At 32.3% G+C, this 14,304-nt stretch overlaps 1 protein-coding gene across 5 annotated transcripts in view; it reads left to right on the top strand.

Moving 5' to 3' along the window:
- The window catches only part of CNKSR2 (connector enhancer of kinase suppressor of Ras 2), a 283,644-nt gene that overhangs the window by 256,318 nt on the left and 13,022 nt on the right, over positions 1–14,304 (top strand). The gene's annotated exons all lie outside the window — the stretch shown is intronic.

Below are 14,304 nucleotides of genomic sequence, written 5' to 3'. Positions count from 1 at the left end.
CTTGCTATATATCTAGGGCTAGACACTTGCTACCTATCTATAGAAAACAAGGATGTGTGTTGAAGGTAATCACCTTTATTATTATTTTGGAGAATAAATGATGACATTTCAGAATGTATAATTACAAAATGAAAAGTGATATTAAGCTACTTTGCTGATCCGTCTTGAGATTTTCACACATACCCTGTGGTATCCCTCTTCTAACTGAATAATGAACATACATGATGATAAAAATAAACAAACTTGATTTAACCCTTCAAAAATTATTTGCCTATCACTCACTGAGCATGTGCATATTAAATAAGGCATATAACATGTACTTAATTGTCATGGAACCCAAACTGAATAAACATTAAATAAAAACTGTTTCATGGATTTGTAACTTATAAAATACTATATATTGTAGGAAAAAGAAAGACATGGGTGTTAAAACTTGCTTTCTGATCAGTTACAGTATGTAAAATAAAATATAATGTAATATTCTTTTACAATTTCAGCTAATATTTATCAATATCCCTTTTATATTAAGAAGTAAATTTATAAATGCTCTTCATGTTTTTTAAAGTTATTAAATATACCCCAACAATGATAATGTAATGAGACAGCCAAATTAGGTTAATTATTTAGTACTTAAACATCAACAGTATTTCCACTGATGACAAAATCTCTCTTCAATTTCTGAAATATGTAAGAAAGTCCTGTGCATACTGATACACAGGACTACCTTTTTAGTATATTAATATCATTGACATAAAATCAGATTCTTTAAACCAGTTGATAAACTATTTTTACAAAATGCAGAGCTATTTTAATTCCCTTGGTATCTTAAGTTTGAAAAGAAAGAAAGAGAAGTAAAGGGACATAATATAGTTTTTTGTACTCCACAATCAGCTGAAGTCTGATAAGCAAGACTTGGCTATCATCCCAAAGGTGAATCACAAAGGTAATCATAAACCAGGTGTTCTAACAGGCCATATAATAATGACTAAAAATTCAAGAATCATTTATTATATATACAGTGCTGTTATGTGGAGTTAAAATGATAAGAATTGTGTCTATAATGTTCAGATTCTTTTGACTATAGAATAAGAACAAACTAGAATCTTTTTCAGTTTTTTATTAGTACATTATAGTTACACATAATATAGGAGTTCACTTTGACATAATTATACAAGCATGAAATATATTACTCCAATATATTCCTTAGTATTTTCCTTTCCCTCCTCTTCTCCCTCCCTCATTTCATTTCCTCTCCTCTACCAGTCTTCTATTTATTTATAGATTTTTTTAAATTAATGCTTTATAGATATACATAAAGGTAAAATTCACTGTTATATATCTATATATGTACAGAGGCTACTTTGGTCAGTTACATTCCACCCTCCCTCCCTTCTCCCACTCCTCCAACCTCCCCCTTAATCCCCTTCCTCTACTTTACTGGTCTCTGTTATATTTTCATTAGATCCCCCTTGCCACTTTTTTTAAAAGAATGAACTGCTCTTAAGTTTCCTATCATGAATTGTTCCATTGGTTTTCAGGTTAAATGGAATTGTGATGCATTAACTTACCTACCTAACTGGACTTTTATTATTTTTATTGCTCAATTTCTAAAATCAGAGCTTGTCTTAGATTGAGAATATCTGACATACTTGTGTACTACGCCCAATAGCTCATAATTCAAGTGGTTGTGGCCCAATTAAATGAAACTATGAATGATATGTGCCAATAGGCTTCATTAAGATAGAATACTAATTTTTATGTTTTAATTGCCTCTAATGAAATGACTGAATTTTTAGAAAAACCACTTAAGTGATCCAGTGATATAAGAAAGCAGATCTTTTTAGTGACTTAGAGAATGCTAATTTAGAATTAAAATGATCTCAATTCAGTTTTCAAAAAGATTATTAAAATAAAAGCATGTCATATTATAAAAGTGAACAATGAATGAATGAGTAAATCATAAATAGATGGGTAAAATTTGGCTACTCTTTTACTGTTAATTTGTCAATATTTCATGGAAATCTAGAGATGAGTAAATATGTGATATAGCATTTTTAAAATATTAAAGCAGAAACTAAATGGATATGTTATAAAGGTATCATTTTTGTCTGACCCATATGGTGCAGAACACTAGCCATTCAAAGTCTAATTAAAGGACCTAAACACTTAAAGTTTTAGACATAGCCATAAACCCACCCATATCAAGCATTTGGCTGCAACCTCTTCTAACATCTCCCCAAGGCAGTAAAGTAGTAAGATAAGATTTTTTTCATGGTAGTTCATTGTAATTAGCTTCTGTCAACAAAGAATCACCTTTAGAAAGTGTATTTATGAGCTATATTTATAATTAAATCTCACCCTGAGTCTTAGTAAGATTTTGACTCACCTTATCTACTCCTAGTATTAATGACATGTGTATGAATAACTTCGCAGTCTATGTCATTAAATTACCCTTTAGTGATGGTTACACTGTCAGTTCACATAAGAACTGAATTATTCTTCCTTGACATAGCAGTGTCAGAAATAGCATCAGCAAATGTGGACATGAAGAAAACAAACATATAATTTAGAGAAATATGGCATGGTAGTATAGATGAGACAAATAATTTTGCTGGAACTAAATTATGAAGGCCCTAGTAGTGCATGCCCAGAGGTATGGATTGTATCTCAAAGAATACAATGACGGACTTCAAGTAAGATTTTAATAAGAAGATAATATAATCAGATATTAAGTTTCAGAACGGTCTCTCTGTTGGCAGTGTACATGTATCTGTGTGGAAGAATATGTGACAGGGATACCAGTTAGAAATCTATTTTAGTGATTCAGATGAGAGGTATGCTAACCCCTCTCCAAATGTGGAGATAAAGTAATCTGCTCAAAGGAAGATTCTCAGGTAGGGAGTAGGGATTTTAGGTGTGTAATGCAAGCTTGGAACATGCCTCATGGGGGAATTGGATATTGAGCTAACCAGCACTAATAAGAGGACTGCCACATAGGTTTCTATGGCCTGAAGTCAGAAAAAAACAAATTTAGAATAGTGCTTATCAGCATGGATATACAGTTTTCTCTAGCAGTTCTCAGTGGTCAAGCAGAAGAAGGCAAACATTGGAAAGAACACATGTGGCTCCTACCCAAGAGGGTGAAAGAATTGAGTAAGGAGGTGGATTCTGGAAGGGACTGGGTTCTTGATAAGATCAAAGCTTAGGCATAAACAGAAGGAATAAACAGAATAAAGGAAGAAACAGAAGGAGAGGAAGGTGTAATCAGGAAGAACTGTAATACTTCAGGAAGTGACATGATTTCACCCTGATGACAAGTTCAAATGTGTTATGTTTTGGGATTTCACAGCAAAAATTAAACAGAGGTAGGTAGTTTATTTCAAAACAACTTTTCAATATCCTTTCATGTTTGCATCTTGAGGGCAAGAAAATTGAAAAATAAAAACAACAAAAAATTGGAATGTTTTCCCTGGTAAGTGGAGAATGATATATAATGGGGCTGGGGGATGGGGAATGAGAAAAGAATGGAGGAACTTTAGATTATGTAGAAGGAAATGAGAGGGAGGGGGCGTATGAAAAATGGTAGAATGAGACAGACATCATTACCCTATGTACATGTATGATTACACAGATGGTATGAATCTACATCGGGTACAACCATAGAAATGAAATTACATACCCCATTTGTGTACAATGAATCAAAATGCAGTCTGTAAAAAATAAATAGTTTAAAATTTTTTAAAAAATTGGCCAGGTATGATAATGCATACCAGCTACCCAACTGTAATCCCAGAAACTTGAGAGACTGAGGCAGAAGGATTGCAAGTTTAAAGTCAGCCTGGGCAATTTAGCAAGACCCTGTCTCAAAATTAAAAAAAATAAACTAAAAAGGGCTGAGGATGTGGCTCAGTTATAAAGCACCCCACGTTCAATTCCCAGTAATTAAGGGGAATAAAAGAATCTGGGGACACTGGCACATTAATGCATAAATTAAGCTATCTAATGGCAACTGTTGAATACCCATTCATATTAGTAGAACTTATTTATTACGTGTTTTTGTTGCTTAGTAAAGTATATTCAATGAATACAATAAATGATGAAGTGAAAACTGAAGATATTTTAATGTTGCATTCTAAAGGAAATCTCATTTAAGTTAGGTTTACATTATTAACTTACAAGTCTTTGTGTGAAATAATTTTAAATTTGATGTCAAGGGCACTCTGAGTCAAATGACTGAATTATATGTATTTGTCCTTTTACTTTCACTGTTGTCTCAGGAAGATTATTTTTCTCTCTGCTGTGGACTGTACCTATTAAAGTGAAAGAAATTAATGATTTATCTTTTCTGTAAAATATGCTACATAGTTTGGATTTGAAATGCAATCTGCAAGAGTCAGGCATTCCCATAAACCTACTGAATGTTTCATGTTACTCATATATAGAAAAAAGATATTTTCCCACATGGAAAAAAACGTTAAAATCAAATTACCTTCCCTAAGGTGTGAAACCCAAATATGTATATGAAGCATTTGTTTAAATTTTGTAGGTTTGTTGAACACATTAATCTATTACAAGTATTAGCTAACAGTTTTTAATGAGTGTTTACTATGTGTCAGGCAATATTTTAAGGTCCTTATATAATATAACTCATTTAACCCTCACAACACCACTGAGGTAAGTATTATTATCCTCCTCTTCTAGATGAGGAAACTGAGTTTAAATAGCTTAATCCATGACTCCCAGCTAATTAACAACAATCTGAGATTCAGACTAATACATTCTGACAACAGAAAAAATGCTCTCAACTATATATTGACCCTCAGATCTATAATTTTAATTTAGGATAAATTTAGAAAATGCTTCCTTTAAGACACTTTTTCTGTATATCTATTGGACTTATAAAAAAGGAATTAAAATTTTTGGTTTATTGCAGCAGGTCACAATCATTATTAGCATGCTCTATCAAGTAAAGCAAAATCTCATTCTAATCTTTCAGTAACATTTACACCAGTTCAAGTTTTACTACTAAAAATTAAAGTTAGATTTTTCCTGTCTTAACTAGCAAAAGATAATTCAAAACTCATGTACCTTAATTTATATGAATGTGAAACAATTCTGTACTTGAATCAAAACTTTCATAATATTTTAAACTTTGACATGATTTTTTATGGCTAATTTGTTAATATTAGAATATTATTTTAAGATCTACTTCCAAATTAAGTCTAGAGACCAGTTTGGAAAGTATTTCATGTAGTGGCCAAAGTTATTATTTCAGCCTTTTCTTTCCTTTCCTTTCCTTTATCCACTTTCTAAGAAACAATACAAATCTTTCTGCCTGTTTACGATCTAGGGGATAGGAAAGCATCAGATACAGGAGTAAAATTGAAAGATAACAGTGATTCTATCAGTCCCTACTCACAGATGCCAAATCTGATGTATTGTGGGTTACTGTATATTTCCTCATAATAAAACATTACTTCCTGTCACCTCTTACGAATCTAGTCAATTCAGTGACCCAAGAGGAAATATTAAAGAATACAAAATTCATATTTAATCTGATTCCAACACATTTGAAGCATACAGTATGTAGTATGAAATAAAAATTCATTACCAAAGTGAACTCTAGTGAAATTTTCATATTTTCTGCATCTTTTTTCAAGATAATTACAAATAAAAATAAAAAGTAAAAGGTAAAATACAGATGTTAGTATCAGAATCATTACTGAACTGAAAGGTTAAATTGGTTTGCTTCAAAAGTTTTATACTAACTTGACGAAGAGTAAAAGTCATCTGGCGCTATTTCTTAGGATTTTTCAAAATGAATACTAATTAGATTATATAATATATTGCAAAAACAGTGATGCCTCCATTAAACTCTTAGCTCCTGCTTAAGAAAACCAAATTCAGAACTAATGAATAAATTATTACTTTTAATCCATATATTCTGACTTTTGATTTGACATCTTAGTAATAATTTGATGTGGGTATCTGTAACCCACCTTTTTTAGCAGGTTGCCATGGCAATTCCTGAGGTAAAGTACCAGTTGACTAGAGCTTCAGGCTTTGTCCATGCTAAATACAGAAGCTGCATTTGATTTCAGCTTGGCAGTTTCTGTGGGGAGTAATGTACCATAGTTCTTTCCACTTCCCAGGCTGACTTTTTCATTACCATGGAGACCAGATCAGCCCACACAACTAAGATCTGAAATCATTCCTAGTTTGGCTAAAACTAAGGCCTTGGAAACCAAGGCTTTCTATAATTAAAGTATATTGTTTTGTTAAAGAAGAGTTCCTGCTTTTGCTTTTGAAGTATTTATTGATTTTTTACAAAGAGAAAACAGGTTTCCTAGCACTGTGCTGAAAATTTACAATAAGGAGAAAGAAAATGTCATCATGACATTTTCCTTGGTCAGGTTCTGGTTTTGTATGTAATTGTGGTATGTACTCTTCATAGTCAATTATGAAATAATAATGTTTCATTTCAAATTATCTGACAGTATTCCTATATAGTAGTTAATATATGCTTGATGGTCTTAAAAGGTTACTTTTACTCTTAGTTTGAAATTTTCTAAATTTGTTTCTAAACCCAATATTGGTATCTTTTAGATTAGTTCTGCACTTAAAATCAGTATAATTTATTCTAGAATATTGATCATAAGTATACATGGACTTAACAAAGAGGTATTGATATGATATTTCACTCTAAATCCAGTCTACACAGATCTATATAGATCTGATGAATTATCTATAGAAGATCACAACAGACCAGTATAATATTTTCTTGTATTTTATTTATATAGACATATATAATGAGATACTAGTATACATGCATATATGTGTCAACTCTGTGGATTTTGGCCCTATTTGTGATACAGGCATGTATTAATATCATTCACACACTAGTATATAGACACAACACACACAAACACACATATACACATACTAGCATCACAAATAGGGCCAAATTTCCAGAGTTCTTTGACGATCACTAATTGCTTCTATCAAATGTTTTACTGCCTCCCTGCTCCCACCCAAACACACAGGCACACATAAATGGCAGTAGTCAGAGGAGATGGTAAGGAAATTTTCAGTGCATTTCTGGAATCCTGCATTCATCCCTTGATTTGCCTATCACTACAAAGTGACTTAAGACAGCATCTCTACTCTGATAGTATTTTTTCACTCTAAAGAAGGCAACATGGTCCTTTCTTAATAAAAAAAATATTAAGTAGGAATTTTAAATCCTGATTTTAATAAAATATGGAGTTTTATTTCTAAAAATATATTATGAATAAACTTGTACCATAAAGGTGCTATGAATTAATTTATTTACAGATGGAAACCAATTCATTAATATAATTGGATATTTATTTTGTTTACTAGCAGGAGATTAGTAATTCATTGTCATATTTGAATACAAATTAAGTTGTGTGATGCAGAGAACTTCTGACATTTCAAACATTTGAATTTTCTAAAAGGAACTCTCACCGTAATGAAGTTCCTGTATGATTCTGGTTTTCTTTAATTACACTTGCTGAGTGTGAAATTCAACATGTGATGCTAAATGTTAAAACACAGATATAGCTTGAAACCTTTTGCAGTAGCTCTAAAGTCATTTGTATTTTTCTATAAGAATATTGAGAGTCAGCATCTAACTCTTTAGTAAAACTTACGTTCTTTAAAAGGCCAGCACCACACAGTGTTGTCAGGAGGGAAAAATGAAATTTATATAGTGAATTTTTTTAAGTACATTCCTCATATGTTCTAAGATTCAGCCCAATATTTAATAACTACTAATTTCCAAGACAACTAAGATTATAAATACTTATTACCCTGAGCATTTAATTAAGGTGGACATTTGTGCTAATTTGTTTCCATCTACACTATATTTCTTAAAATCATGGTTTTATAATGATTTTTACTCAATTTTTCTTCTGCTCATGTACACGATACATTTTGAATACATAAGATAATAATTAGAACATTGGAATATGCAGATGATTCAAACAATGGAAATTTATGATAATAGTCTATGACGGAATTATTATAGATTGGAAAATTTAAAAGTATGTGAAAAGGTCATTAAGGTGAAAGATTAGATTTATAACACTGTTAAATTGAAGAAAAATATAAATGACTAACAAGAAATAATTTTAGGTTCTTAGCACATATTTCTTGAATTTTCTTCCTATCTTTCTTGGCACTTGATTTTCTGGAGAAGGTATTTTTGGTTGTCCTTAAATTCAGTTGGCAATACCCACAAAGCAGCTTTTCCTTGCCAGGGTTGCTAATGAGCAAATGATCCCAAATGTCAGACTGGTATGCCAAGGAGGTTATTAATAAGGCATTAACATTTAGAAGTTATTGAAGGAGGAAAATCAACATCACAACTTTTGTAATATTACAAGCCCAGAAGGAGTAAGTAGACGTCCATTTCAGGCTTCTACAATCAAAAAAATAACGTTACAACATAAGGGGAAATAATATCTTTAATTTTTTAGCGAAGAATCACTCCTTTTCCTACTCTACTCCCACCTCCCACTACATACACACACACACACACACAGCCACCTGTTATATTCTTGTTGAAAAGAATTTAGTGTTCCACTCACTTTTGCAGATTAATACCTCCTTTCCCATCATTTAGTATCCATGGATGACATGATACTGGAACTGATACTAAAAATTCTTTTTTTCAAGTAATCTTACCAGATCAAAATGGTATTATTTGGAGGATAGTGTACAAATTTAGTATAAGAATAAGATTAGGGTGGACTAGGGCTAGGTATATAGCTCAGTGGTAGAGTACATGTTTAGCATGCATGGTACCCTGGGTTCAATCCTCAGCATCCCCCACACATACAGTGCTATATCTATAGAATAAAAATTTGCAAAGATCTGTTACTGTTAATTTGAAAAAATATGTATGTCTTCATTTATTTTGGATCTAATTTTCAAGAATTAGGAAGTTGTGCCACTGACTGCTTCCTAAAGAAGCTGGGCAGTAAAAGCATAATTAGCAAAATTCAACTGACCATAGATAAGTTAACTGATCAACAACTTTGCAAGAGGACATAAAGGGTGAAGTCCTTTGCTTTCTTTGCATAGGTTCTGATGGAGTGAACATACTAGATACATCTTCACAGCCCCAATTCCCCTGGTACACATACCCTTCCCTTTTATTTTACCAGAATGTCCAATTTGGAGAATTCAAGTCAAGTGTGATGGGGGAATTAAATAGTTTGGGTCTTGGAGGTATACTCAGTGTTTTGAAGATAGCTTTACCACCCAGTCGCATAGGTGGATCAAGGTTCAGATTAGTTTGAAACTGCCTTTCAAAGTACTTGTGAGCAAGAATGGAGGAAGGAAGGACTGTATAGAGGGAAAAGAGGGGTGGGAGGGGTGGGGGAAGGGAAAAATAACAGAATGAATCAAACAGCATTACCCTATGTAAATTTATGACTACACAAATGGTACGCCTTTACTCCATGTACAAACAGAGAAACAACATGTATCCCATTTGTTTACAATAAAAAAAAGATTTAAAAAAAAAGTACTTGTGGGGCTGGGGAGATAGCTCAGTTGGTAAAGTGCTTGCCTTGCAAGCACAGGACCCTGGGTTCGATCCCCAGCACCACAAAAAAAAAAAAAAAAAAAAAAAAGTACTTGTGAAGTTGGAAAAAGAATGTCCTAGTAGGGTTGGAAAGAACAAAGGGGAACCTGTTGAAAGAAATAGGAAAGAAAACAATTTAGACATTTTTGATCCCAATTTACCTTTTCATTTTGGCAAAGCCACACGTATCACAGATGAAATGTGTGTGACTCACTTGCTCACCAGATGGGCAGTTCTCATCACACTGATTATTGTCTAGACTGAATATGATCTATTTAATTATATTCTATTAATATAAACATATAAAGTGGTAGTAGAATTTGTAAAATCTCATAAATTAAAAATCAGCATTGTTTACCTCTAAAGTATTTGGAATTTTTAAAAAAGGATGCTGTTTCCTCTGGTGGGTTCACATCTCAGACTTCAGCTCTTACCTCTATAGTTTTTTCACCTGCAACTGAGAACTTTAAGATATTGTTTTAAAATAAGTAATTTTAATCATAAAATAGGTTGCAGAAGCAAACCAATATATCAGTAGCCTGCCATCTATCCATACTGCTGAAAGAAAACATTACCAGGAATCATTATGCTTACTAAAGTTATCTCATTGGAGTTTGACATGACTTTTTATTAATAATATCAAAATAATGTTATCTACTAAGTTATTTTAAAATATGGATTATGTGGGATGGAGGGGCCAAATTTAAGTCAAAAAGTAAATAATTACAAAATTTTAAGACAAATAGGAAGGAGTTGTATAACCATATCATAAACTCTTTAAGGTCAGGCTATCTTTGTATATTTATCCCTAACATTTGATGTTATTCAAACATATACACATTAAATCCTTACTGAGAAGTATGTGTCTATAAAAATTATTTCCTCCCATTTTTCATTTTAAATTCTGAATGATGACATTTACAATGACCATATAATGCAACAAATTCTTAGGATGTTTTCCTGAAAAATCTATAGACACCTCATTGAAAATAAACTGGTGGTAAGTTGAATTAACATTAAACATATTTACTACACCTAAAGGATCTTCTCACTTGTTGCCAAAATGTTATGTATAGTTATAATGCACTGATAAAAATATGGAAAAATAACAAAAGAAACAATTGTTGCCAATATATAGCTTCATTTAAAGACTACTTTAGGCTAGGAGTGTTGCTCAGTGGTATAACCAATGCTTAGCATGCACCAACGCCCTGGTTCAATCCCCAGTGCAAAATAAATATATAAGTAAAATAAAAGACTTTAGGCCTTACTTTATTTCATAGAGTTGTTTTTAAAGCATATAGAAAAAGCCAACGTGTGTTATACAGACAATAACTAAATCATAAATGCACTCTGAGGTCATAATATAGCACTAGATACATTAAGATGAAATACTATTTTCATAAGGAAATATTGCATGTCCTGTGAATTATACAGATAGTTGGAAGTGTGATTTGTCAATTTAGAGTAACATTCTAATTATCTGCAAATAGTATTTCTTTAAGTGTTCTGCCTGTAGCTAGGTTCATAAAATGTTTTACTTGGATGGTTAATTAAAGAAGTGTACTTATAAGTTCTATAAACACAAACTATATTATGTTTTTACTGTTTCTTACCCTGCTCCTTATTCATAAAATAATAATAAGGATTTTCTAATTCCTAACCATTGTGGTATTAAATAAAAAATTAAGCAAGCATTTTTTTTTAACTGATCCTTTTATGATAAAATAGACCCTCAAAATATGGACAGATGTTACTGAAGCCACAATTACCCAATCTTTCTTTTGGTCCAAACATTCTGAACCAAAGTATTCTTTCCAGTACTTGCATTGAGAAAATAATTGTCACTAACACTTCATAGTTTTAGGTATCCTTTTTTTCAAAAAGAAAATTTTAAATCAGAATAGGTACATTTAGAAGAATGGGAGGCTTCAGATAATTATGTTAAAAGTGTTTAAAAAAAAAAAAGAACCAAAACAGTTGTCTGTCAGGAGCTCTCTTTCTGTGTTACTGCTGATGGGTTTGTCCTTTGTTATCTGCAAGCAGTTTAAGATAAATATTGTATGGCTTTGCTCCTAAATTTGTTGTCATCTCAGTGAGTGATGATGAAACTGTAAGTGGAATGGAGTTGTCTCTTAGAACTCAAACAGAAGTGGGAATCTTTTAAATGCTCATCTGGCTTAACCACTTCTTATTTCCATTTTCAAATATTTTCTTGTCTTTCATTCATTAAGGGAAAGATTTTTTTCACCTGTTTGTTATTCAGACTTAATTATTCTCTTGCAAATATTTGTGCCTCCACCCTTAACCACTCTGTACTCTAATCTTCAAGAATATGATTAAAGTATCATAAATTTCTGGCAGATACATTTTAAAAGCCAGATTACATTTCAAAAACTTGTTTCCAGAATTTGTATTTCTGTTTTTACTTTGGTGATCCTTAGTGGACCAATTTTTAAATTCATAAAATAAAAAGGGAAATAAAGGTTCTTGTCAGAATATCCTATGTGATTTCAATCTGGGCCTCAAAGAATTTGCATGGGAAGTGGATCCACTGGAAGAAGTCATTCTATGTACAATTCAAGATGTTACATCTAGATCCATCATTCAGAACTCTAGGAGCCCAAAAACAGGAAAATAAGATCTGTTCCTTCTTATCCTGCTAGGCTACTGGCCTAAAAATCAGAGGTTTCAGTTATGAATGAAAACTTAATTAATATTTCTTAATATGCCAAACAAACATTACTGATTTTTCTTTGGGGTAATATACATACATTTCTGTTTTGTTCAAAATATCATTGGTTAAAAGCTTGGAAAATAGTGGTATTTATTTTAATAGCAGGAATAGGTATTGTTACAGTTAAATCAGCCTTAAGAAAACAAGTTGTCAAGAGTCTCATAATTTCAGTTTTGGCTGCCATTTTTAAAGAAACATACAATTTCCATTTGTCCTTTTAGAAAACAGGGATAAAATTAGTCTGTTAGTATAATAAATAATTTTAACTGATTTGAATATTTGGACTATTGACTGAGGATAAATGAAGAGGTCACCTATAAAGGAGGAAGGTAGAAATGGAATCAGACACAAAGAAACAGAGAAAACTCAATGAAAACACAAAGGAAGAGAAAAGGAGACAGTGTTGAGAATCTAAAAGACATATGCAAAAAATTAAAACATAAATATGAGATTCACAGAAGTCAAAAATAGACTTTGATGACATACATATCATTGTGAAGCGCATTTGTTTTTGTGTTTTAGAGATTTCTTATAGATTAACCATATACCAGCAGCACTTTCTGCCCTTGCCTCTGTCTACCTGGCTTGCCAATGCATTCTTACCTTAAATATATAATGCATTTATCTGAACATACTGTTGATTCTGTGGGGTTGAGTCTAGGACTATCTTTGTAGTTGTTCTTTTTGTCTAAAAAATAAATAGGAATTATTTAACCTTACATAAAAGTTTAACTTGAACTAATTTATTCAAGCTGTTTACCTTTACCAAGGCCTCTTTTGCTATGATTTCAGTAGACCAAGATATTTCCATCAGATTCCCCATCAAAAACCTTGTTTGTAACTGTGATACAATGTTATGTATGATAAAATGTTTTATTTGGGACTTCAGATAACATTAAAAGTAAAATGCTATCTGAAGTCCCCAACGTCAGGGCTTCTGACTTAGAAACTATTTGTATGTGCAGTACAATTGGAGGTTACTTCAAACAGCCCTACCCATTGGGTGGCCCATCCGGATGTGACTGACCTGAAGCAGGATATCTCATACTGCAGGGGCCATAAGAATCACCTGGATTGCTTGTTCAAAATGCAGATTCCTGAGTTGCATATCCAGAAATTCTGATTCAGTAGATGAGGGGTAAGAACCCAGAAATTTATGATTAGCAAACAGACCTCATCCCACCCAAGATTCTGTTGCCAGTGGTACTGACCACTACTACTTGAAAAATATACCTTGCCCTAGGGAAATTATCTTCTCTTCTGCTAATGTACACAGATGAGTAGCTAGCTGTAACTGGTTTAAAATAGTGATTCTTCTTCACCATCCTGCACTCTGGCAAGGGGCTAAACTGAGGTGTTTCCATTCTCTTATAATAACATTCAGCAATCCTATAGAAACAATGATACAGGTCTAAGTCCACCTTGAATACCAGGGTCAACTGGGCATTAGGGAATGCAGTAGTATTATGTAACATTGTTTCTGCAGGAAAATGAGGGATGTGTTTAAAACAACTTACAGAATGTTTGAATTGCATAGATAAATTAAGTAAAATTTAAATTTAGAAATGACCTTATGCCCAAGGTTAGATTTTCTGTTTTTGCTATTTGAAATTCCATGACCTTATGGAATAAATTGGTAAAAATAGCTAGCTTTCCAGTATTATAATCTTCAAAAAACGAGGTATTGTATTTTATTTCATTTGACGTACACATGAAGATGACTTAGTTCTCAGCCCCTTTTTTCTGCACAAACAGAATGATGTGATAAGCAGGTATGAGTTTCTGCTCATACCTGAACTCGGATGCATCTCATTTTCTCGGTTCCAGTGTTACAGGCAACACATGCTCTTCCCCCTTTTCTAAGAAAATAATCATGGACACTATGCTTTCTTGGTTCCCTCTCTTGATTTTTTTCTTCTTCTGTGTGTAACTCAAAAAATATCAAAGGATGTTA

Source organism: Sciurus vulgaris (genome assembly GCF_902686455.1).
Source record: "Sciurus vulgaris genome assembly, chromosome: X".
NCBI lineage: Eukaryota > Metazoa > Chordata > Mammalia > Rodentia > Sciuridae > Sciurus > Sciurus vulgaris.
The sequence above is the reverse complement of the archived record's forward strand: the minus strand, read 5'-3'. Positions and strand labels throughout refer to the sequence as shown.